This window comes from Hordeum vulgare, chromosome 6H (genome assembly GCF_904849725.1).
Source record: "Hordeum vulgare subsp. vulgare chromosome 6H, MorexV3_pseudomolecules_assembly, whole genome shotgun sequence".
Taxonomy (NCBI): Eukaryota; Viridiplantae; Streptophyta; class Magnoliopsida; order Poales; family Poaceae; genus Hordeum; species Hordeum vulgare.
Window position 1 is genome coordinate 432,024,838 of NC_058523.1, and position 24,998 is coordinate 432,049,835.

The window sequence follows — 24,998 nt, forward strand, 5'->3', positions numbered from 1 at the left end:
ACCTAAGGAGGACGCTTGAGTACATGGGTATGGGCACCAACCATGGCTTGTCTCAAGCTTGGCGGAGGCGCCCCGGTATCGTATCACCATCACTTTGACGACCATTATCCATCTCAGTTTGATCTTTAGTTTTTCGTGAATTAGAGAATTAGAATTTCAAATTTGCTTTGCTTAGTGTCTTGCTATGAGATCTATATATCCTTTTAACTGAGTATGAGAGTTATATAATAAATATTAGTTGAGTATGTGTGCTTTTCTCTCATGCACACATCATCATAGCATGGCTATAAAAAGAATAGAAAAGATCATATGATCATCCCATGAGAAGTAGTGACTTCACATGTAAAAGAAGTATAAGTAATAAAAAAGTGTTGGAAACTAACAAACATATCATTTGTAATTGTTATAATCTATGCAAAAGTATGATAGAGAAGATGAGATTTAGATATAAATATACTATCTTGAACACCTTCTATGATTGTGAGCTCCCAACAAATATTATATAATGATCAAGTGTCGATGTTGGGCATGGAAGACTAAATAATGATCATGATTGTTTACATTTGCATAGAAGTTATATGGCATTGGATCCCTCAACATGTGATGCTTGCTTAGGATCTTTTGCTAGCCCATAAAATCGCACTAAGTAGACATGCTACTTTTCATTGATATGTATCCAACGTATCTATAATTTTTGATTGTTCCATGCTGATATATTATCATTCAAGAATACTTTTGGGTATTTATTTACCAATTTATATTATTTCTGGGCACTAACCTATTACCCGGTGCCCACTTCTAGTTGTTGTTTTTTGCATGTTTTTCACATTTCAGGTTTACCATACCAAACAAAGTCCAATTGACCTGAAAGTTTTTGGAGATTTTTTCTCGAGCAAAACAAGACCAACATGTGTCGGCCGAAGGCTGCGGTCCACACGAGGTCTCCACAAGCCAAACCGGCACGGCCTGGGCGTGCCTTGTTGGCTTGTGGGTCCCTCGAGGCCCTCCCGACTCCGTTTTATGTTTTATAAATTATCAAATAACATAAAAAACACCAGAAGCAGTCCCAAAACACTTTTTACGCCAGTGCAAGTCTATGTTCCAACGGGAGGACATGTGAAGCTCTGTTCCGACACCCTGCCGGAGGGAGGATCAATCATGGAGGGCCGCTTCATCAACCTTGCTGCCCTCATGATGATGTGTGAGTAGTTCACCACAAACCTACAGGTCCATAGCTAGTACCTAGATAGCAATCTCTCTCTTGATGTTCAATACAATAATCATCGCATGATCGTTTTGATCCACATGATGTAATTCCTTTCGTGTGGTGAGTTTGTTGGGATCCGATGAATTGTGGGTTTACGTTCAGATCATTCATGATAAATAATTGAGTCTTCTCTGAATACTGATATGATTCTTATGTGCATGATTATGATAGCTTCGTAATTCCCTCGGATCTATTGAAATAGTCTCGCCAACTAGATTGATATTTCTTCGGTGAGAGAGGTGGGTTGTAGTAGGTTCAACGTGGCAAATTTCTATATCCCAATGACAGAAGGGGACAAGATGCTCTTTGTGTTGCTTCTACTAAGGATAAAATGATGGGGTTTATTAATATTGCTTGAGTTTACTTTGTCTACATCATGTCATTGTTGGATAGTGGTCGATGAGTGGAGTAATAGTAATAGGTGCAGGCAAGAGTCGGCCTATTTGTTAATGGACATGATGCCTATATACACATGACATTGCCATGAATATCACATAACTATCCGCTTTTCTGTCAATTTCCCAACAGTAATTTGTTTACTCACGGTATGCTACTTTTCATGAGAGATGCCATTAGGGAAAACTATGGCTCCGAGGTCTATTCACTTAAATATTCAGAAAACTTATAATTTCCTTGTTGTGATTATTTTTCTTTCATTTTATTTTTCAAGTCACGACTATCTACAATTATCTACACACCTCATTCTCTTGCAAATAACGAGATCAAGGGGATTGACAACCCTGTTGCCCGCGTTGGGTGGAAGTTGTTTGCTCTTTTGTGTGCAGCCACTCAAGACGGTTGAGGATTGATAATCCTATTAGTTCAATAAACCTTGGTTTCTTAATCCAGGGAAATACTTACCCGCATTGTGTTGCGATAACATGTTCCTCTTCACGGAAAACCCAACGCAGATCAGAAGTATCAGGAAGGATTTCTGGCGCCATTGTCGGGGAATATTACACCAACTATCAAGCAACTTCACACAAATTGTCATTCACTTGTTCTACTTTTTATTTGCTGATATATTTTTCTTGCTTAAAAAAATCAAAAATCAATAATCAAAAATATTTATATTTGCTTGCTTGCCTAGTTATGTTAACTTTACCTTTGTCGCACCAAAATAGAAGGTAAAAAGCAAGAGAAATGAGATATGGATCCTCATCCACTTGCTAACCTTTTCAAAATACCCAATTATGTTGAACCAATATCTAGTGAGTTCATTGCACTAGATTATATTTATGAGGTCTTGCTTGAAAAGCATGAATGTGAAAATTGTGAAATTTATAAAGTGTTTCATGATAGTTCCTTGAATGAAAAGCACGATCGCCATGCTGTTAGTATAAATTCTATGAATATCAGTTGTGCTAATGATAATGATTGGGGTGATAAGCATGTTTTCTGTGATCTTGATAATTCTATGCTTCAGGATAAAACTATTATTGATTATCATACTTGCAACACTGCTAAAAGTGTGTTTGGCAAAGCGTCAACTTTAGGTAATAATGATCCCACTACCTTGGAAGATTATAAGACTTGTATGCATATGGATCATAATGAGAATGTTTTACATGATAGCTATATTGTTGAATTTGACATTATCCTACATGTAATTATTATGAGTGAGGCAAATATGGTTGTAGAAGTTTTCATGTTACTCACTTACCTCCCTTGATGTTTAAATTGTTAATGCTTCAATCTTCGTACTTGCATATGCTAGACTCTTCTTATCTTGAAAATTTGTTTGCTTAAAATATGCCTATACATAGGAAGCATGTTAGACTTAAATGTGTTTTTCACATGATTTATGATGCTCTCTTTGTGCTTAAGTTTTTGTCTTTTACGTGAGCATCATTATAATCTCAAGCCTATCTTAATGGCTATAAAGAGAGAGCTTGTTGGCAAACAACCCAATAGTTATCATTTATTTCTATTTTGGTGTGATGACATGAGTGATTGTGTTTTTATGCCTAAATTGGTTTTGTGACATGTTAAACCTTTGAGATGACTTGTATGATGAGTATAATTGATATGGTGCAAAAACAGAAACTTTGACGTCCAGTGCAGAATTTCTCTCATTTTACTAGAACCTATTTTTAAGCTGGATTTTTTACACATTATTTCTATATATTTTCCTCAGGTGATCCTAATTTTTCACGATTTTTAGTTACAAAAGTATAGGTTCGTTATAGATTACTACAAATTGTTCTGTTTTAGACATATTCTGTTTTTTGCTTGCATAGTTTGCTTGTTTTGATGATGTTATGGATTGTATTGGGGGGTATAAGCCATGGGGAAATTAGAATACAGTATGTATTATGCAATAATGAAATATGAATTAATTTACAATAGTACCTAAGTACTTGATATGTTGCTTATACTAACGGATCTCACAAAGTTTTTGTCACATCCCTAAAACTTAAGCTAGATAGCATTGTGCTCATGTCTTCTTTGCATTTGCATCTAAGAAGTTTCAAAAAAACAACAAAGTGGCAAAGGAAAAACTCAAACCCTAGCCACCATTTCAATTAAAGGAAAATTTCAACTAGTTCAAAATCAATGAACCCAAAATGGCCTCAAGAAATGTTCAAACTTTCTGATAAATCATGAAAGCAAATGAGCATTGGAGAAAACTATTTTCTTGACACTTTAAGCATTTTAAATAAATGCAAAAGCCACTGGTTTCAAATTTAAAAATTTGAAATCAGAAACTATAATTTTCCAAAAATGTTGGAAGTCTTGGAAATGAGTGGGGATATTATAACAAATATTTCAGGAGATCAAAATTAGTTTTTACTTTTTGTTTTGGAGCAAAAATAAATAGCAAAGCAATAAATAGCAAAACAGAAAAACAGAAAAGGAGAAAATAGAGAAAATCTTACCTGACGCCCACGCCAGGCCCAGCCCACCTCGCCGCTCGTCCCCTTCCCCGCGCCAGTAGGCAGCAGGAGGTGGCCGCCGCCTCCTCCGGCGCGGCCACGCACCTGCGTGCCTGCCTGGCCGCCGGTTCGCGCTGGCGACGACGGGGATAAGCTCCCCAGAGCCTCCCCTATCCATTCCCCGCCTCGGTTCTCCTCCTCCGCCCGGATCCCCTCCTTCTCCCTGCTGTCGCCATTAGAGCCGAGCTCGAGCTCGAGCTGGCCGTGCCCCTGGCCATAGGATCTCCTCCGCGAGCACGCCATTAGCTCCGCCTCATCGCCCTGGTCATCTCTGCAGAAGCCGAAGTCCCCTCGAGCCCTGCAACGCCCGCAACGCCGTCGTCTTCTTCCTCCGGCCGCCGGACCTCTCCCGTCGATTCGTCGCCCCCAGGCCTTCCCCGAGCCGTCTGAGCTCTTCTCTGCACTCCCTATGAGCATGCGGTGGTTTCCCCTAAGCTTTCCCCGTCGATTCCCTTCTCTAGCCCTAGTTTCACCGGAGGCCGACGAGCACCGCCGCTGCCGCTCTTCGCCGGTAGCCCTCCGATGTCCAGCTCGTCCTCCCGTGAGCACCAGAAGCTCCAGGACGACGCGTAGATGCCGTAGCAGCTAAGAACTAAGCGTGGATCCCCCTGATTCGAAGCCCCCGACGACGCCCGAGCTTCGGCCGCCGCTCCGGCTCGTCGCCGACGCCTCTTCCGGCGACCCTAGCCTCCACAGTTGGTTCTACCAGATCGGCCACTTCGCGAGCTTGTTGTAGCTGCTATCCGCGTGCGATTTGGTGCTGTGCAGCGCCGTCTAGGTCGCCTCCGGCGAGCCCTCCGCCGCGGGTTTGGTCGCCGGCGACCACCCTCCGGTGGTCGTCGACGTGGCCGGCCATTAGGGCCTAATCGCCCTCCTCTGAGTCGCTGACAGAAGGCCCCACGCCTGGTCAAACCCCAATTAGGGGCTGGTTAGCGCGGGATTAGTCCCAGAGAGGCTGACCAGTGGGGCCCCCCTGTCAGGTTTGACCTGCACAGGTCGGCTGACCTGCTGACGTCAGCCTGATGCAATAAATAGAATTTCCAGTTTAAAACTAATTCAGGAAATTGCTAAAAATTGTAAAAATCATAGAAATTAATCTGTAACTCCAATGAAAATAATTTCTATATGAAAAAGTATCAGAAAAATTCAAGGATTCTGATTAAGCTATTTTCATCTATGTTTGAAAAAGTTACAGAACCCTAAATTGTGAAATAAGGAATAATTCAATTCTTTTAATCACTTTATAAATGGAATTTGCAAAAATATCCAAATTTCATTATAAATGCAATGATCATACACTGCCCTAGATGTAAATCAGTACCATAACATGACATTTCATGCATGTTAACATTAGGTTGATCTGAGCAACAGGTCGAATCAATTAAACCGGTATCCGGGAATACCCGTTTGAATTGCTATTCGAATGTGATTCAAATCAACTCTAAACCTAAAACATCTTGATTATAATAACTTATCACTTTGCATTCTCATGCCATGCTCATCCATCATTTTGATTGCATATGATTGTTATTGAATGTTGCCGTTCATTTCGGTAGGCTCCGCACCCCCGGATTCCACCGAATATCCGTTTGACGGATATCGTTCCTCCTCTGAGCAACAAGGCAAGCACCCCTTTTGATCATCCCGATAACACCTATATTCTTGCTCCTGCACCTATTTAATGCATTAGGATCAAATGCTTCAACTGCTTTTGCCACGATAGTTGGACCCACTTCATTTGCATGACTTAACCTTGTCACAGTAAATAGCCGAACCTTGCAACCTAGCATACCTGGTAGTTGCTTGAGCTATGATGTGCCTTATCCTGCTATGCATGCTATGCTTAGAGTTGTGTATGGTCTGTCATCTGGGAGATGAACAGAAATGTGGAATGTGTTCGGTAAGCAAAGGTCGTGTGTTAAACTTGATTTGGTAAAGGTACCGGTGAAAGGCTGTGTAGGAGTACATGGCGGGTTGTTTCATTGGAACCGTCCTTAGGACCTGAGTTCCGTGTATGTAATCCAAGACTAGATACTACCACATGCTGGGCCCTGAAATACGACCCCGCTCGGCCTATTAATCGCGTAGTACTCGGTCCAGGAGTTGCAAGTAGTTTCTGGTGTTTATAGAAATGCTGGAGGCCGTGCATGGTGCTGACCTGAGAGGTGGACCGTGATGCGGTAGGCAGTGGCACGGTGTACCAAGTGGCACCCGGATGGTGGGCTTGGGAACCCTGCACACATCGTCTGAGGCCGTGGCGGAAGCCTCGGCCGGACTTCCGTACGGGTTACTCTCAGATAGGCGATAAACCTGGACTAGGTACTAGTGTGGTTAACGGTCGTGGCCGACTCCCTCGCTGGGCTTCCGCTTGAAGGTTGCCGAGGTGCATGACGTGCACATGGCGATAAGTGGTGGGAGCGTGTGTGATGAAGTACACCCCTGCAGGGTTATGATCTATTCAAATAGTCGCGTCCGCGGATATGGACTACTTGGAGACATATGTTGTTCATAGATAACTTCAATGGCTACTCCTAAAATTGTCAAGATAAGCGTGAGTGTCATGGACGGCATTTCCGTATGGAGACGGAATGATTCCACGATAGTGTATTGTTGTGGTGTTAGTGGACTCGTGTGCGAGAAATCAAGTTGTCAAAACTAATTTCAAAAAGCAAGTTGTCTAGCCACGAGTCAAATGCTGGCTTTCCGCATGAAACCCCACAATACCTTCTTGATACCTTGCATGAGTAGTTAGCCATCCTAAAGTCTTGCTGAGTACCTTCGTACTCATGTTTGTTTAATAAATGTTGCAGAGGTTGCTAATGACCCTAATGGAGGGTTCTTCGTAGACATCGACGACGACGAGTAGCTGGTGTCCCAGCTATGATCTGGCCCTACGTCGGCTCTGTAGTATAGTCAGGCCATGTGCCTTCTAGTTGCTCTGTCTGTACCCAGACAGCTTATAACTCTTCCGCTCGCTTGTATTGTGTGACTGATATTATGGGTCGTGAGACCCTTAATGTGTAATAATATGTGTGAGGCTCTTCCGAGCCTCTTCAATAAAGCTTGTATGTTTATGGTTATGTTGTGATGCCATCGATGTATCTATACATATCGGTATGCCATGTGTACGTGTGTCTTACTTGATATGTATGGGGTTCGATTACCTAGTCGTGAACTTTAGTAGCACTCCTTACAAGGAAATGCCCCTTTGTGATCCAACGAGCCTTGGTAGTTCGCTACTGCTCTGGACGCATTGGTTGCCCGGCATGTGTCCTTCTTAGCTGCTGTGTCTGTCCCCTTTTGGGGAAATGTCACACGACGTAATGGAGTCCTTGTAGCTTGCTACGACTCGTCTACGTTCGTTGATGACCGACACCTGCTTTGTTGGGTCATGTATGCCTGTCCTTGTGCGGAACTGCCACTTTGGTTTATGACTAGACATGTCGATCCGGGTTCTTTGACATTGGAATGCTAGCGACACTATCGCATACGTGAGTCAAAAGACGCAAACGGTCCCGGCTAAGGTAAGGCTGCAGCCGTGGAGTTAACCGTGCGTGAGACCACAAAGGGATGCAATGTGTTACAGGCTGGATTCCTATGGCTTAGGATCGGGGTCCCGACAGTTTTGTTGAGTTTTGTGTGGTTGAAGTTTCAAGTTTTAGGTGTTACCATGATGGACAATGGAATAAGGAGAAGCAAGATCCTAAGATTAGGTATTCCCAAGGCACCCCAAGGTAATATTCTAGGAATAATCAAGCATCTAATCTTGGGGATGCCCCGGAAGGCATCCCCTCTTTCGTCTCAATCCATCGGTATGTCACTTGAAGTTATATTTTTATTCAGCACATGATATGAGTTTTGCTTGGAGCATTGTTTTCTTTAGTTTTTGTTTTATTTTTAGTTCTCCACAATAATATTTTGTTGTACACACCAACCTCAGAGATACACATATTTATCATGATTTGTTAGAATACTCTTTGTGCTTCATTTATATCTTTTGAGCTAAACAGTTGCTCTAGTACTTCACTTATATCTTTTTGAGCACGGTGGTGTGTAGATTTTATACAGATATTTGAACTATCGTTCTTCAATTATATTTATTTGAGAGTTGATAAAAAATAGAGGAAATTTTCATGGTCAAAAAGATAGTCCAAAAATAATAGGTATTCAATGAATGATAATCAAAACCATCATGTAGCACATAAAGACAAATTGTGGGTTGATGATATTGATGTGGTAATACAAAAGAGGTGTGAGTGCATCATTGTTGATTCATAGAAGTAGAGGTATTAAGAGGTATTAATTCCATGTTCCTCTGAATATTAAAAAGGCACAAAGATACACGCACATATATCTAGTTGGATATAGGTGATCATGATTCATCATTGTTGACATTATCCCTAAGATAAATAAGTTGGGAGGCAGGACATTAAGCCCCTATATTCCTATGTGTTTGATTGAAACTACTTGTTCTAAAAATATGCTTTGAGTGTCAGCAATCCTGCAAGACTAAATGGTAGTTGAGTAAGTGGAATTTGCTAAATCAACGCTCTTACATATACCCTTCGTGAAAATAAGATGAATTGTAATTGTTTGATGACTGAAAATATTATTTTACTATTTTCAAGAAAGTTTATGGTCTATACTTTAACATATTAATAGCTTGTTCCTTGATCATGAGAATTTCTATGAGAAAAGAGTTGTTGTTCTATGATGCTAGAAAAAGTGATTGGAAGTAACATTGATCAAACTTATATACTACGCTAGCATTCACACTTCATAAATTATTTCTTTTATCATTTACCAACTCAAGGACGATCAGGAATTAAGCTTGGGGATGCTGATAAGTCTCCAATGTATTCATAACTTATGAAGTATTCATGCCAATATTCTACAACTTTCATATATGTTTGACAAGATTTTATATTATTTTTGGGACTAACTTGCTTATCCAGTGCCCAGTGCAAGTTCCTAATTTTTGTTTTGCAAAAAATCCATATCAAACAAAGTCCAAACATGATAAAAATTTATAAAATTTATTTTTGGAATATATGTGAATTTGGGAAGAAGAATCAATACAACACGGTGCCCGAGGGGCCCACGAGCCAACAGGGTGCGGCCAGGGGGTGACCATGCCCTAATAGCTTGTGGCCACCCATTAAGTCGGTTGGGTCCCTTATTTCTCCACAAGAAAGATAATTTTCCGATAAAAATTTCCTCACAAATTCAGCCCAATCGGAGTTATGGATCTCCGAATATTTAGGAAATGGTGAAGGGCCGGAAAATAGCTGCGAAAATGGGAGATATACAAAGAGAGAGAGAGAGAGAGAGAGAGAGAGAGAGAGAGAGAGAGAGATCCAATCTCGGAGGGCCTCTCAAGCCTCAGGGATCCATGGAGGCCAAGGGCCAGAGGGGAGAACCTCTCCCCATCTAGGGAGAGGCCATGGAGGAGGAAGCCTAGGGGAGAGACTCTCTCCCCCTCTCTCTCGACGGTGTCGGACTGCCGCCAGCAGAACCATCGTTGCAGTGATCGCCTTCATCAACATCACTGTCTTCATTGCCTTACCCAAGTATTTTAAGAGGTCCACTCTCCCGCACCCCTATGTAATCCCCTACTTGAACATGATGTTTCATGCCACATATTATTATTCAATGATGTGTTGTCATCCTATGATGTTTGTGTAGATTTAAGTTGTCCTTTGGGTTGATTGATGATCTCAATTGGTTTGAGTTGTATGTTTTATTTTGGTGTTGTCCTATGGTGCCCTCCGTGCCGCACACGCGTGAGGTATTCTCCTTATAGGTTGTCGCGATATGTTAATGCCTCTCCCTCATATAAAATTTCAAGAATGATTACCGATCTTGTTATCAATTGCCTAGGATGATTCCACACACCATACCATCATTATTCCACACTCGCTATTTGTAATCTATTGTAATATATTCTAACTCTATTTAGTGTAGGAACTATTTCCATATTTTAGTTCTCCAATATCATGCAAAGCTATCCTCTTTATACCCACAGCTCAGTTTTATTTCTCGTTACTAGATAGAAGCAAACGTATGGTGTATGTACAGTCGTATCGGTGGCAGATAGAACTTGAGAGAATATTGATCTTACCTTTAGCTCCTTGTGTGTTTGACACTCTACTACTTACCACTTCCATCTTTGGAAAGTGCCATGGTTATTCCTTGAACCTTTCTATCACTAGTGTTCAGAATAACACTTCAAGGTATCCCTGTCCATAGCCTCTCCATGACTCGCTCTCCATGATCTCTGGGTACCAACATGGATAAAGAACACGGACTAGACAAAAGACATCTCTGAAAAAAAAAATTTCACACATACAGGACGTTAATTCAAAGCTCTTCCATTGATCCCCACAAAAGATACACAGGGTTGCATGGTATGTGCCTCAGCCCATACCTTACTAAACTACTTAGACATGGAGAACACATCGCATGAGAAAAACCATTGAAGATCACAACTTGAAGATCGATTGATTGACAATATGTCTTATAATGGTTACTTTGTGCGACGCACGATCACAAGTATGAACTATGGTGGTGATGGTGGCTATGGAGATGGAGATGGAGGCAACTAGGGTTAATGGAAGGGGGTCAAGATGGCTTTGTTGTGGCTTCGGTCACTGATGTTCCATTAACATTTTAGCCTGGTCCTCTTTATAAAAATATGTCTAGGTGGACAGGGAGCGTGGGATTCCATGCAAACAACCGTTCGTGCAGGCGATCACGGTCGTATGAAACGTCGTCTTTTTGATTTATCTCTTCTGGTGCACCTCTTCTTGATTTACTCTATCTCCTCTTTTACTCCTTGCCATGTTTATATGTGATTTATTCCCTTTTTAGCCCATTTCCTGTGGAAACACATAAAAGAGAGGATTTGTGGAATCCTTTGCATTCATTAGTCATTAGTACCAATATCAAAGCACATATCTTGGTTTTAATGAAATATTTCGGTTTAAAGAAAGGGTGAATGAGTGTAAAAATATCACTCATCCACTCCCTCAAGCTTAAACTTGATCGTCCTTGAGCAACATAAAGAGAAATTTGAATCATAGGAACTCAGCTGTTTAAATCAAAATAACGAGAAGGTTTTGGTCGACTTATGATCGGTACGCCTAGATAGCCCTCCACTTCTTGACCTAAAAACTTAGCATAGCTGAAGCGGTGGCATGGTTTATTATGCAAGTATTAGTGAAGCAAAGATAATCAACACAAAGTTTCGGGACAACTAGATAAAACAACTTTGAAACACTCAATTCTATTTATTCTGAACAACACTTGCTTCTCGGGAATGCACACTATAAAAAACACTTCTGTGATGATATGTATTTGTCACAGTAGATCATGTTTTTTGCCACGCATGTACATTTGTGACGATTTTATGACAGAATCAAGATAGTCATACATGTGTTGTGTAGAAGTGTTCCTTGACAATACTCAAATTATCACCACGAAAGTGTCCACTTCCACGACGACAAATGGCGCTTCATAAAAGTCATTTTGTCAAGGGGTGACCGGCATGTGGAAGCCACTGTAACAGGTTGCCATTTAGCTAACAGGTGTCGGTTTTGGATCCGATACATGTTAAAAGACCTAACTAATGAACCTCAAGCCATTGAGATGCATGAGGGTGTGCTCCACATCCGGGATGTCCAAGGTCCCAAGAAGGAGGGAAGCGAGAAGGTCGGGCTTGCAGCGGTGGGGCAAGAGATCTTCAAGTGCCAAGGGATGGTTGAGTGTGGTTTGAGTGCCAACCAATAGTGTGCGGCCAGGGGGTGGCCATGCCCTAATAGCTTGTGGCCACCCATTAAGTCTGTTGGTTCCCTTCTTTCTCTGCAATAAATAAAATTTTGTTTTGATTTATCTCTTCTGGTGCACCTCTTCTTGATTTCCTCTATCTCATCTTTTACTCCTTGCCATGTTCATATGTGATTTCTTCCCTTTTTAGCCCATTTGCTATGGAAACACATCAAAGAGAGGATTTGTGGATTCATTTGCATTCATTAGTCATTAGTACCAATATCGAAGCGCATATCTTGGTTTTAATGAAATATCTCGGTTTAAACAAAGGGTGAATGAGTGTAAAAATAACAATCATCCACACCCTCAAGCTTAAACTTGATCGTCCTTGAGAAACATAAAGAGAAATTTGAATCATGTGATGTCGTAGAAGTGTTCCATGACAATACTCAAATTATCACCACAAAAGTGCCCACTTCCATGACGACAAATGGCGCTTCATAAAAGTGATTTTGTAAAGGGGTAACCGATATGTGGAACCCACTATAAAAGGTTGCCACTTAGCTAACGGGTGTCGGTTTTGGATCCGATACATGTTAAAAGCCGTGACCAATGACGATTTTGCACGTGTCACTTTCTCATTCGCCAAAGTATCCACATATCAGCTCTACATTGTGACAGATGTCATCCACTCGACGGACGAGAAGCGCCTATCAAACGTCAACACATGGAACGACCTAATAGTGGTCCATTCAGGTTACAAAGGTCGTCCGGTCAAAGGCTCATAAGAATTGGTGAGGTACTGGTGGGTTGGACCACTAGCGACCTGCTAGAACATGGCCAATTTATGGCCCACTGCCAGCTCGGACCCGTTAATTGTTTGCTCAGTATTTGGCCCCATTACGGCCCAGTGTATTTTGGTCGTGTTAGAGACCCGATGTAGAAATGGGTCAATTTCATCCCGATGTGTCTTTCGGCTTGGTAATGTCCCATGCTGCACATGGGCCAGTTATCGTCTGACACGACATTCGACCCATTAACGGCATATGATCTTGGGGGCAACATTTTATCCCAACCTGACTTCAGTCCCGTTAAAGACATGTCATATATTTCGGCCCATTGGTGGCTCTACTAAGCTTTCGGCCTATTAAAGGTCCATGCTGTGATTGGTCCAACCAAGGCCCGGGGTATGTTTTGGCTTGATAACAGTCTATCATGTAACTGGGTCAATAATTGTGTGAGGTAGCTTTCAGCCTCTTAAAGGCATGTGGACTACTCATGAAAATTGAGGCTCAACATGCTTTTTGGTCTCCTAAGGCCCATGGCGTCTTCTCGGCCAAATCCAACGAGCAATATATTCGGCATGTTAATGGCCCGAAGCTATATGGGACTAACAAAAGGTTGGGCTACTACAGTCCCATGAGAGTTATGGGCCTGGGCCTATCAGGTCCAAGAAGGGCCCATACGATAGGTTAGCGCAGGCCCAAGTACAGCTTGTTGCGGGCCTGCCTAATTATGGCCCGCCAAAATGCAGGCCTCTTGAGGTGCATGCTTCGGCCCGTTCAATTCCATTAGAGCTTTCAACCTTTTTCCCACTAACGAATGATAGAATATGCAGTAACTAAGAATAAACAACAAACCTACGCTATACAATAAAGGAGTTACGACATATTACATCCAATGGGCATCATAGTTCGCCTCGAGTAATCATAAAGCGCAACCAAGAAGGAGATTACATAAACTGGGTATCAAAGGTCCATGCCAATGCAAATAAATGCGCAACAAAATAATATTGAACCGAGACCACTTCAACATAGCTCAAGAAATATTAGCCTTGTGTGGGAGCTGATGAGCAAGCAACTAAGCAATGATGAGACCGGATTAGCATCTCACTCAAAGCTTTGTGGGGACCCCGGCTTACGAGTCGAGATCACCGAATGAACGTGTACACTCATCCTTGTTTCTTGATCTTGGTTGCCTTCATCTTTTCTTGACGTAGTAGTTCTTGGAAAGGATGGAGTTCTTGGTGAAGCATTACTGATTCCTTAATCAGGTTCTGAACGAGGCTGTCGGCACAGAGGCTGAAGTAGGTCTGAAACCTGAGTGACATCCCTCCCTCCGGGGATTGGTTTAGCATCCAACTCCCACCAGCCTCATCCTTAATAAAAGGTAGGTGGCGGGTAGCCGGCTCATCAGCCATCTCCGAAAGGAAGTCACGGATGTGAACAAGCGCCTCTCGTTCTGCCGTCTCAACTGCCAATACCAGAGTCTCCATCTGTGGCCCTTCAACGAACCAACTTGTTGGAGAGTCATTTTCCTTCACAATCACGTCCATGTGAGATTCCTTTGTGTTGGCATTGACCAAGTGCTCGTGGTAGAGGTAAATGGGCATTCGGCGTACTTGACACTTCTCCATATTGTCCCCAGAAGTAGGGGAAAGCAGGTTTCTAGGAGTGTCTCAGGTACGATGGTCATATACAAGGTTTTAGGAGAAAGGTCAGAAAATTGTGAATGGTATAGAAAGGTTGTAAGGGTGTATATAACCCCAAGTGTAAGGACTGAGCGTGCTATTTGTCCCGGCTAACGTCCATGCTATCTAATCCTTCCTACTGTCAAGATGGCTCTGATACCAGCTCTGTGGGGACCCCGACATACGAGTCCAGATCACCGAATGAACGTGTACATTGATGCTAGAGATCAGTGCTCACTTAACACACAGATACTGAATAACAAGAGTCTTACATCCATGAATAACGTTTGATACAGATAATGACCATTATGGTCAAGTCTTGCATAGATAGGGCCATGAAGGCCAATCACACCCACACAACTAATAGCGGAAATCTTGGTAGTAAACGTGAACCCGTGTCAGCAGCCTTAACCAACAAGCATTCTGACTAGGAAGCGTCCTAGTTCGCGTGTCCATCTCCAATGACGAATTCTTCTCCATATTCTGATTCCTCCATGTCTGGTCAATAAGATAACCAGTGGCATGCCAATGAGTACTTTGAATGTACTCGCAAACAGCCCATGATGCAGATTATGTAATTAAGTGCAATATGAAGTATAATGTAGCCTCTGCGGAAAGCAGGTTTTATTAATGCATAAACATGGTCAAGTATTTAGATGGTCATGCATCACTAAGTAAATAGGAACCATAAAAACAGGTTACACATATCATAATAAATATTCCAAGGGTTGAACACCTCATGTTCTCCCTTCATGTCAAGTCACCATACTTGACCCAGGTATTCACTTTCTCATGTAACAACTTTTATACACACGCACACTTGGTTTATCCGGAAACGACTGGACGTAGTCTAAGAGGAATAACCCAATTGTCCTTGGCCGTGGACATGGCTATTCAAATAGTTTTACACTCTGTAGAGGTTGTACGTTGTACCCACAAGATCCGGGAAACTTTCGTGTCATTCACGACTCGTGGTATATAACATACCCGAGGTAAGTACCCGATCATTGCCTTTCCCCTAACGACACTAGACAAAGAGTCCACTCGATTGGAACCCATCCCACATGATGTACGTCTTACGAGCAGCAACTCTAGACCGTATCATCCATGTAGGGACCAATGGTGTGCCCAGAACACGTAAAAACGACATAGTCGCCCTGCCTGGCACGACCCCGTCACGAGAGTGACCATATCACTCCCGCCACTAGTAATGAGGGCTCTTTGCTAGCACAACCATAGTAATCAACAAAACCCTGTCCCATAAAAGGGTATCGTGTTCACACATGTAAGGTTGGGATGGTCAGCAAATCTTAAATGTAATCCCGTTTTTGAAACCACTCACACAAACCTTTCCGGTACACCACTTCTTTCTCAAGTGGTCATACAGTTCAACGCCATCACCCTCGCGCATTAGTGGCACCCGACGGGGTTTTCAAAAAACCTTTGTTATTACTTTTGAGTTACCATCACCATGCATATGCTCATCCTATGTGTAGCACTACTGTCTACTTGACAACTTTTTATTAGCGTGACCCTCATAGATGGTAAGGTCATGGTCAAATGCAAGTGCTCCAGAGGAGCCATCGTTAACACCTTTTCGAAGGGCTACCAATCAATCATGATCATATGCATCGGAGTAAAGTAATGGCATGCACAAAATATTTTCTCAGACATGGTCAAAGGACTGCTTGCCTTGATCAGCTAGGTATCCGAGTTCATCGAGGTCTTCGGGTCCAAGTCCTTCGTCAAATGTGTGATCTATCGTCATAATAGCAATAATAACAATAAGGACCACAACCAAAAACAGAGTACAAACTCACATCAAAAATGTTACTCTATTCTGTAAAATCCTATTATTATTTATCAAAATATTTGTTTCTGGTTTTGGATAGATAAAGTATTTTGAAGTCTTTTTAAGAGGAGTTAAAAATACTTAAACTAGTTTTTAAAATAAACATGTGCATAAAAGTTTTCATAAAAATTCCACAAACGGCACTGTTAAGTACTACATAATTGTACAACAATTATGGTGGAAAAATATTTATGTTTGGATAAGTAATTAATCATGTGGACTTATTTTTAAAAAACAGAATTAAAAATAAGGAAAAGGTCCAGCTCACTTGCCTCACTCAGCCTGTAGCTGGGTCGGCCCAGCTGGCCAACCGACCAGCCAACCAGCCAACCAGCCGAGGCGCGCGCGTGCCGTTAGGTTTCAAAACGGATGTGCGGGCCCCTACGGCCAGCGAGTGAGAGGAGAGAGTGGGGAGAGAGAGGCTGCCTACACTGGGGTCCTCCTATCGGGGTCGTCTTCTTCCTCCAAACAGAGGAGAGGGGCGGCTCACCGGCAGCAGCTCCGGGGTGCTCGCGGTCAGGTGAGCACAGGAATAGGCTAGTGGTACATACACCTACCTGATGCGAGTCGAGGGGTCAACGGAGATGGCCTGAGTTGCCGTCGACAACGAAGCCGCGGTGGACACCTTTCGGGAAGGTGTTGGAAATGGTGCTCCGAGCGGGGACAAGGACGGGGGAGTGGTGGAGAAGGCTCGGGAGGTCTTTGTGGTCACACGGGAACTGAAAGGAGCTCAGAAGCGTGCCTCTATCCTGAGATCGACAGAGCCCCGACACGGTGGCCCCTCGGTCGATCTCGAGTACCAGGGTCTCTTAGCTCGAGGGGGTGCTGGGGAGCCTTTATATAGGCAGGCGACTAGTCACCGAACGGTGGTGCGCCGATGGTTTTGCTGCGGCGGCAGAAGAGGGAGAGAGAACTCGAGCGCGAAACAGTGGTATTGCGGACATGGTTTAGGACCGCGCGCATCTTCAAGAGGAGCGCGGGCAGCCTCTTGGCGCGTCGAGGTGGTCGGTTCCTTCTATTCACTTCGGCCATACGCGGGCACGCGTTGCCAGGGCAGAGGAGAGGGGAAGAAGAGGGGCCAGACGCTAACCTGGACTTGGTCGTCGGTGCGGTCAAAGAGGGGCAACGGGTGGAGGCGAGAATTGGCCGGTGCTGGTCCCCTGGGGCTCGACTGCACCCTGTAGAGCATCCAGAGCACAGCTTTGGCATGCCACCGGATGCTGGCGCACTCTGGCGCGTCTTAGTTGTGCCTGGGGTGTGTGGGAGATGGGGTATATGCTTCTTGGCTGCTAGGAACCGAGAAGAATCAAGATGGCCAAGGGGAGAGAGTTAAAGTGGTGTTGTCAGCCTTGATTCAGGAGCTAAAATGTAGATTTAGGCTCCCTCGCATTGAACCAATGTTGGGCCTCTCGTCTGCAGTTGAGGAGGGGCATAGGCCACCTCTAACATGAGTTTGGAGCGAAGGGAGTAATTATGGTGGTGGTTAGATGCTGTTTTTTAAACCTGGCAGAAGGTGCTTGATGCATTTTTGGGAAGTTAACCTCTTCCAAATGCATTGAAAGTTAACAGGATTTGGTTTTAGGTAAAATTAGGAGGCTCTACCAAATTTGAGCTCCATTGGACAAGTTTGACAATATAAACTTGAAAATACCCACAAATGGGCAGATCTGCATTCTTGTGAGAAGATATGAGAAATCAATTCCCACAAATCCAAATCTTGTCATGATCTCCTTATTTGGGGTACTGAGCACTCCTGCAAAGTTTGGGACCAAATGGACAAACTTGGCAATGTAGAGTTGCTCCAACTTGATTCAGGAAAGAAAGGGTTTCTGAATTATTTGGTGAATCAAATCACCTTGGATGGAGGTGACACTTGGCATGATCACCAAATATGGCATGTGGGACATGCTAGAATTTTCTGGGAATTTATTGAGAACATTTACTTTCAAAATATTTCAAAAGGTCAAAACAGGCAGAATTGGTTTTCAAAGGTTATCTCAAATATTTTGAACAGGACTATGGGTTCAAACTCTTATGTATGGAAAATATATGTCGTGTGAGTATTTCCAAGTTTCCTCAGATTTTTCTAAGGAAGAAAAGTAATTTTCCACCAAGAAATACCATTTCTGGCCTTAGAAAGAACATATAAATAAAATATGAAAAATGATTTTTAAAATAATCATTTCATGGTTTTGAAGAGTTATATTAATATTAGAATCAAAATACAATCTTTGGGTTAAGGCACTCCCTTAATTTCAATGACTTGCAGTGCAAACCGCATTGCAAGGTTTTGGTTTACCAAAACAATAGAAAGGGATTTTTGTGGAATTAGTATTTTATAAAAACTGTTTCTCGAGATCTACTCACAAGCACACATTCAATAATGACAATCAAGTCCCTCATGGCATTCACTTAAAAAGTTTTAATTTATACCAAATTTTGGAAGAAAGACAGCAGAGACAAAGAGATGTGAAAACAGGGTGTGACATACCTATCCCCCTTACAAGAATCTCGTCCCAGAGATTCCTAAGCCAGGTGCTAAAAAGGTACGAAAACTCGGATCTTAGATATTCTTCATGTTCCCATGTTGCATGTGCCTCGGTCTGGTTGCTCCACTGGACCTTAAGGTACTTGATGGTACGGCTTTGGGTACAACGCTCGTTTTCGTCCAGAATGCAGATTGGTCTCTCGCGATAAGTGAGGTATGAGTGAAGATCAATCTCTTGATGATTGATGTCCTTATAAAGGTCTCGACGGCTTGGCATTTGAAGTTACTTCCGAAGTTGTGACACGTGGAATACGTTGTGCACATCTGAAAGTTCTAGAGGTAGCTCCAACTGGTAAGCAACTTCTCCACGCCTGGAAGTGATCTTAAAAGGTCCAATGTACCTTGGAGCAAGCTTCCCCTTGATGTGGAAACGCTTTGTCCCCTTGAGAGGCGTGATGTGGAGGTACACTTGATCTCCAGGGTTGAGCTCCACTTCTCGGTGGTGTGAATCCGCATAGCTCTTTTATCATGACTTGGCAGCCTTTAGGTGCTCCCTGACGAGTTGCACCTTCTTCTCGGCTTCACAAAGGATGTGTGGCCCAAAAATCAACCCTTCACCAGTCTCGGACCAGTTGAGTGCAGTGCGGCAGTTACATCCGTACAGCACCTCAAATGGGGCCATCTGGAGACTGGACTGATGGCTATTGTTGTAGGAGAACTCAGCAAAAGGCAGACAGTCTTCCCATTTGGTTCTATGTGCCAAGACACAAGCGCAGAGCATATCCTCAAGTATCTGATTTACTCGCTCCGTCTGCCCGTCGGTCTGCGGGTGGAAGGTGGTGCTGAAGGAGATTTTTGTTCCCAAGGCCTCTTGAAACTACTTCTAGAATCTCGAAGTGAATTGTGTGCCTCGGTCGGACACAATCTCCTTGGATACTCCGTGGAGGCTCACAATACGCTCAATATAGAGACTGGCCAACTTGTTTCCCTCATATTTGTTACTAACGGGAATGAAGTGGGCTACTTTTGTTAGATGGTCAACGATGACCCATATGGAGTCGTCTCCCTTGCCTGACTTAGGCTGACCGGTGATGAAGTCCATACCGACTTTATCCCACTTCCATTCAGGCACTTGGAGAGGTTGCAGCAGTCCAGCAGGTCGCTAGTGCTCAGCTTTAACTCGTTGGCATACGTCGCATTTGGCGACATATGAAGCTATTTCCTTCTTCATACCATGCCACCTGAATTTTTCTCCGAGGTCTTGATACATCTTGGTCCCATCATGGTGGATTGACTATGGAGTGTCGTGGGCTTCTTGCAAGATTAGGTTCTTGAGTTCGGCCTGGTTGGGTACGCATATGCAATTCCCAAACCACGCAACTCCCTGTTCATCCACTGAGAATACTGGGGCCTTGCCTTCCTTGATCTTCCTCTTAATGTCTTCAATGCTCTCGTGTCCCTTCTGGGCCTCTTCAATGACGTCCATCAGCGTGGGTTTGGCTTCGAGGTTTGCTAGGAATTCTTGCTCAACCAGCTCCAACCCGAAGCTTTACAGCTCCTCATATAGAACGGGTAGCCTTTCCTTGATCATGGCATTCAAGGTGCAAGCCTTTCAGCTCAAGGTGTCTGCTACCACGTTGGCCTTACCGGGATGGTATTGAATACTGAGGTCATAGTTTTTAATCATCTCCAACCATCTTCATTGTCTCATATTCAATTCCTTCTGAGTAAAAATATACTTCAGACTCTTGTGGTCGGTGTATATTTCGCATCGCTTCCCCAAAAGGTAATGTCGCCATGTCTTCAAGGCGTGAACTACGGCCGCCAACTTGAGGTCGTGTGTGGTGTAGTTCTCTTCATGAGGGTGTAGTTGTCATGACAGATAAACCACGACTCTGCCATCTTGCATTAAAATGCCATCGAGCCCGATTCTTGATGCATCACAATATATCACGAACTCTTTGTTGATATCTGGAGTGGCCAATACTAGGGCGGTGGTTAACCTCTTCTTCAGTTCTTGGAAACTTTCTTCGCACTCCAGCGTCCATTCGAACTTTTTGCCCTTCTTCAGGAGCTAAATCATTGGTCGAGCGATGTGAGAGAATCCTTCTACAAACTTGTGGTATTATCCCGTGAGTCCGAGGAAGCTTATGTCTTCCTTCACATCGATTGGCGACTCCCAGTTTGTTACCGTAGTAATCTTGGCGTGATCGACTACCAATCCATCTGCCGTCATGGTATGACCCAAGAATCCAACTTCGCGTAGCCAAAATTCACACTTGCTGAATTTGGCATAAAGTTGATGCTCACGAAGTTTTTCCAACACCATCCTCAAGTGTTGCTCATGCTCTTCTTCGGACTTGGAGAACATGAGTATGTCGTCGATGAAGACAACAACAAACTTGTCCACGTATTCCATGAAGACTTTGTTCATGAGGTACATGAAGTAGGTTGGGGCATTGTCAACCCAAATGACATGACGGTGCACTCATACAGGCCATACATGGTCATGAATGTTGTCTTTGGTATGTCTTCGGGCCGAATCTTTAGTTGGTAGTACCCAGATCTGAGGTCGATCTTGGAGAATACATTGGCACCATTTAACTGGTCGAATAGGTCTTCAATCTTGGGAAGTGGACACTTGTTCTTTATCGTGACTTCATTGAGGGAACGGTAATCAACGCAGATCATGATAGTCCCATCCTTGAGCTGCTTGGCACTAGGGCACTAGGGCGAATTAATCACACGAATAGAACAGGTTATCCCCAAGGAGAGGAACTAGGGCGAATTAATCCCTTCTTGAGCTGCTCGGCTAGTTGATTCTTCAACTCTGCCAATTCCTCGGATCCCATCCTATAGGGCTTCTTATAGATAGGCCTTAACTCGGGCATGAGCTCAATGATGAACTCGATGTCTCGATCAGGAGGCATCCCAGAAAGTTCATCGGGAAAGACGTCCGGATATTTACATACCACTGGCACTTGATCCAACTCCTTTCCTGAAAGTCAGTTAACCTGAGGAACTTGAGCGGAGGTAGGCTCAAGAACATATTTGACTTTGATTCCTTGGTTACTGGTCATGGTGATAGCCCTATTGACGTAGTCCAGTATGATCTGGTGCTTGGCTAACCAGTCTATACCAAGGATCACGTCCAAACCTTGCAACTTAAGGACGATGAGATCTGCTATGAAGTCTACTCCGCTTAGTGCTAATCCCAACTCCCCTACATCCTATGTTGGTCCTCAATACTACACCCAGCGTCTGTACCGCCATTTGACCATTTAGGAATGTAGGTTTCAAACCACTCCTCGTAGCAAACTTTTGGGTGACAAAAGAATGCGAAGCACCACAATCAAACAATATTGTTGCTCGAGTGCAGTTGACGAGGAACGTACCCAGTATGCAGTCCGAGTCTTCCTCGGCTTCCTCCGCGGAGATGTGGTTCACGCTTCCCCTGCTGTGGTATAGCTAGTTGCGGGAACCTTGATTCTTGTTTGGTGTTCCATCACCTTGATTGGGCGTATTGGGGCACGGTGCATCAGGCTTCTTGTTGGGGCATTGCCTGGAGTAGTGCCCACGCTGTCCACACCCAAAGCAAGTGACTTGCCCAGGGATGTTGGGCTTGCCCCCACTGTTGTTGAGCGAGTTGAACGTCAGCTTGGGGTTGGTATATTGTAGAGGCTGAAAGCTTGGGCGAGGTGCAGGGGTCTTGTACTGCTCCTGCTGATAGTTAGGCCTTGTCGGAGCTGTCTGCCACGAACGAGCCTTCTGGTTGCTGGAACCACCATTGCCCATCAGCTTGCATTTGTGAGTATCATCCATAGCACGACGCTTGTATTCAAGCATGAGAGCCTTGTTCACCAGATCACAAAAGGTCCGGCAGTCGCAAACAACAAGCTGATACTGCAGCAACTGTTGAAGCCCTTCCATCAAGCGTTCCAGCTTGGCGGCTTTAGTGCTGACATCATCAGGCGCATCGTCGACACGAGGTTAAACTTTTGCAAGTACTCCTTGACTATGCCGCTGCCTTGCTTCAGTGCATGGATTTCCCGCTTCTAGATAGTCATCATTCCCGGGGGAATGTGAGCAGCGCGGAACCCGTCATTGAAGATAGCGCAAGTGATAACCTGCGCGCCTTGCATGATTTGAAACCCGTCACACCAAGCCCTGGCAGTGGCTCCAAGATAGTGAGAGGCATAGAGAACCTTTTCACGGTCGTCGGTGCACTTAACCAACACGAGAAGGTCTTCGATGGTGCGGATCCAATCATCGGCATCCAGGGGCTCAGTTGTCTCAGTGAATATTGGAGGCATAGTTCTCATGAACTCCGATAGAGTGGAGTGACTGATGGGGTTATATCCCTAGGGTAGGGTCATAGGCCTAACCTATAAGTCCTACCCAAGGGAACCTCATTATTAGCTTGAAGATCACAAGATATCTACCAACTGGATTAGGACAACCTCTAGTCCACTCGGTAGAGAATCACTCGGAGGATTATTTTATACTCGACGACTGGATTCCACTCGGTGAAGATCAGAAGCCAGTCGACATAGAAGACCAGAAGCCACTCAGCGAGGCTAACGGTCAGACATTAGACTACTGTAGTTAATGTCATTTATGGCATACGTTACCTGTAACGTATGCGTTCAATCTCAGTTATTGCACCCTTGAAGGCTGGACACTTATGAGGGGCAGCGCACTCTATATAAGCCACCCCTCCCCTCTGGCACAAGGGTTCGCATTATGTAACACTCGTATTCCACTCGACGCTAAAGCTCCAGACCACTGATAAGTAGGATGTTACCTCCACCGCAGAGGGTACTGAACTCATACAACCTTGCCGTAGCTAGGACTCTGCCCTCTACTTTCGTACCCTACACATCTACTATCGGGCTTATACCCACGACAGTTGGCGCCCACCGTGAGGGAGGCGTCTAGGCGACTTTCGGCACGTTTGCGTTTTTTATCCTTCACCATGTATTCCGGCGGTGATTTGTGCCTGGGTCACGAGATCGTGTTCGGCATGCTCGTCTTCGTCGCCGACGATTCGGCATGGCTTAGGGAGGCGCCTCTCGATGTCGAGTCGCTTCCAATTCGCGGGGCGAAGTTCTTCCGCGCTAGTTCGTGCGGAGTTCTTCTTCACCAACCGTCGACTCCGTCATCGACTGTGCTCCCCGTCGCACGTGCAACAAGCGACTCGGTCGCTCGCAGCTACAGCGCTTGGTGCGTCATGCACTCGCGCGTTGATACGTCTCAAACGTATCTCTAATTTTTGATGGTTTCATGTTGTTATCTTGTCATCTTTGGATGTTTTATGTATCTTTTATATCATTTTTGCGACTAACTTATTAATTCAGTGCCAAGTGCCAGTTCCTTTTTTTCTGTGTTTTTGGCTCTTTTTAGATCTGATTTTGGAACGGAGTCCAAACGGAATAAAATCCCCGAAATAAAAATTTTCGCGAACGGAAGAAGATCAGGGGGCTTGTGGGCCAAGCCAGGAGAGCTACAGGGAGCCCACAAGCCCTGTAGCCGCCACCAGGGGCCGGAGGCTAGCAGGCTTGTGGCCTCCCTGGCGCCCCCTGACCTAGCTCCTTCACCTATATATTCCCTAAAATACAGAAAAAATCAGGGAATCCACGAAAACACTTTTCTGCCGCCGCAAGCTTTCGTTTCCGCGAGCCCTCATCTAGAGACCCTTCCTTGTGCCCTGCCGGAGGGGACTTTGGAGTTGGAGGGCTTCTACATCAACATCATCGCCCCTCCAATGACTCGTCAGTAGTTCACTTCAGAACTACGGGTCCGTAGTTGGTAGCTAGATGGCTTCTTCTCTCTCTTGGATCTTCAATACAAAGTTCTCGATGATCTTCATGGAGATCTATCCGATGTAATCCTCTTTGGCGGTGTGTTTGTCGAGATCCGATGAATTGTGGATTTGTGATCAGATTATCTATGATATATATTTTAGTCTTTGTTGATTTCTTATATGCATGATTTGATATCCTTGTAAGTCTCTCCGAGTCTTGGGTTTTGTTTGGCCAACTAGATCTATGATTCTTGCAATGGGAGAAGTGCTTGGTTTTGGGTTCTTACCGTGTGGTGATCTATCCCAGTGACAGTAGGGGCAGCAAGGCACACATCGTGTAGTTGCCATCAAGGGTAACAAGGTGGGCTTTGTCGTAGATATGAGATTGTCCATCTACATCATATCATCTTGCTTA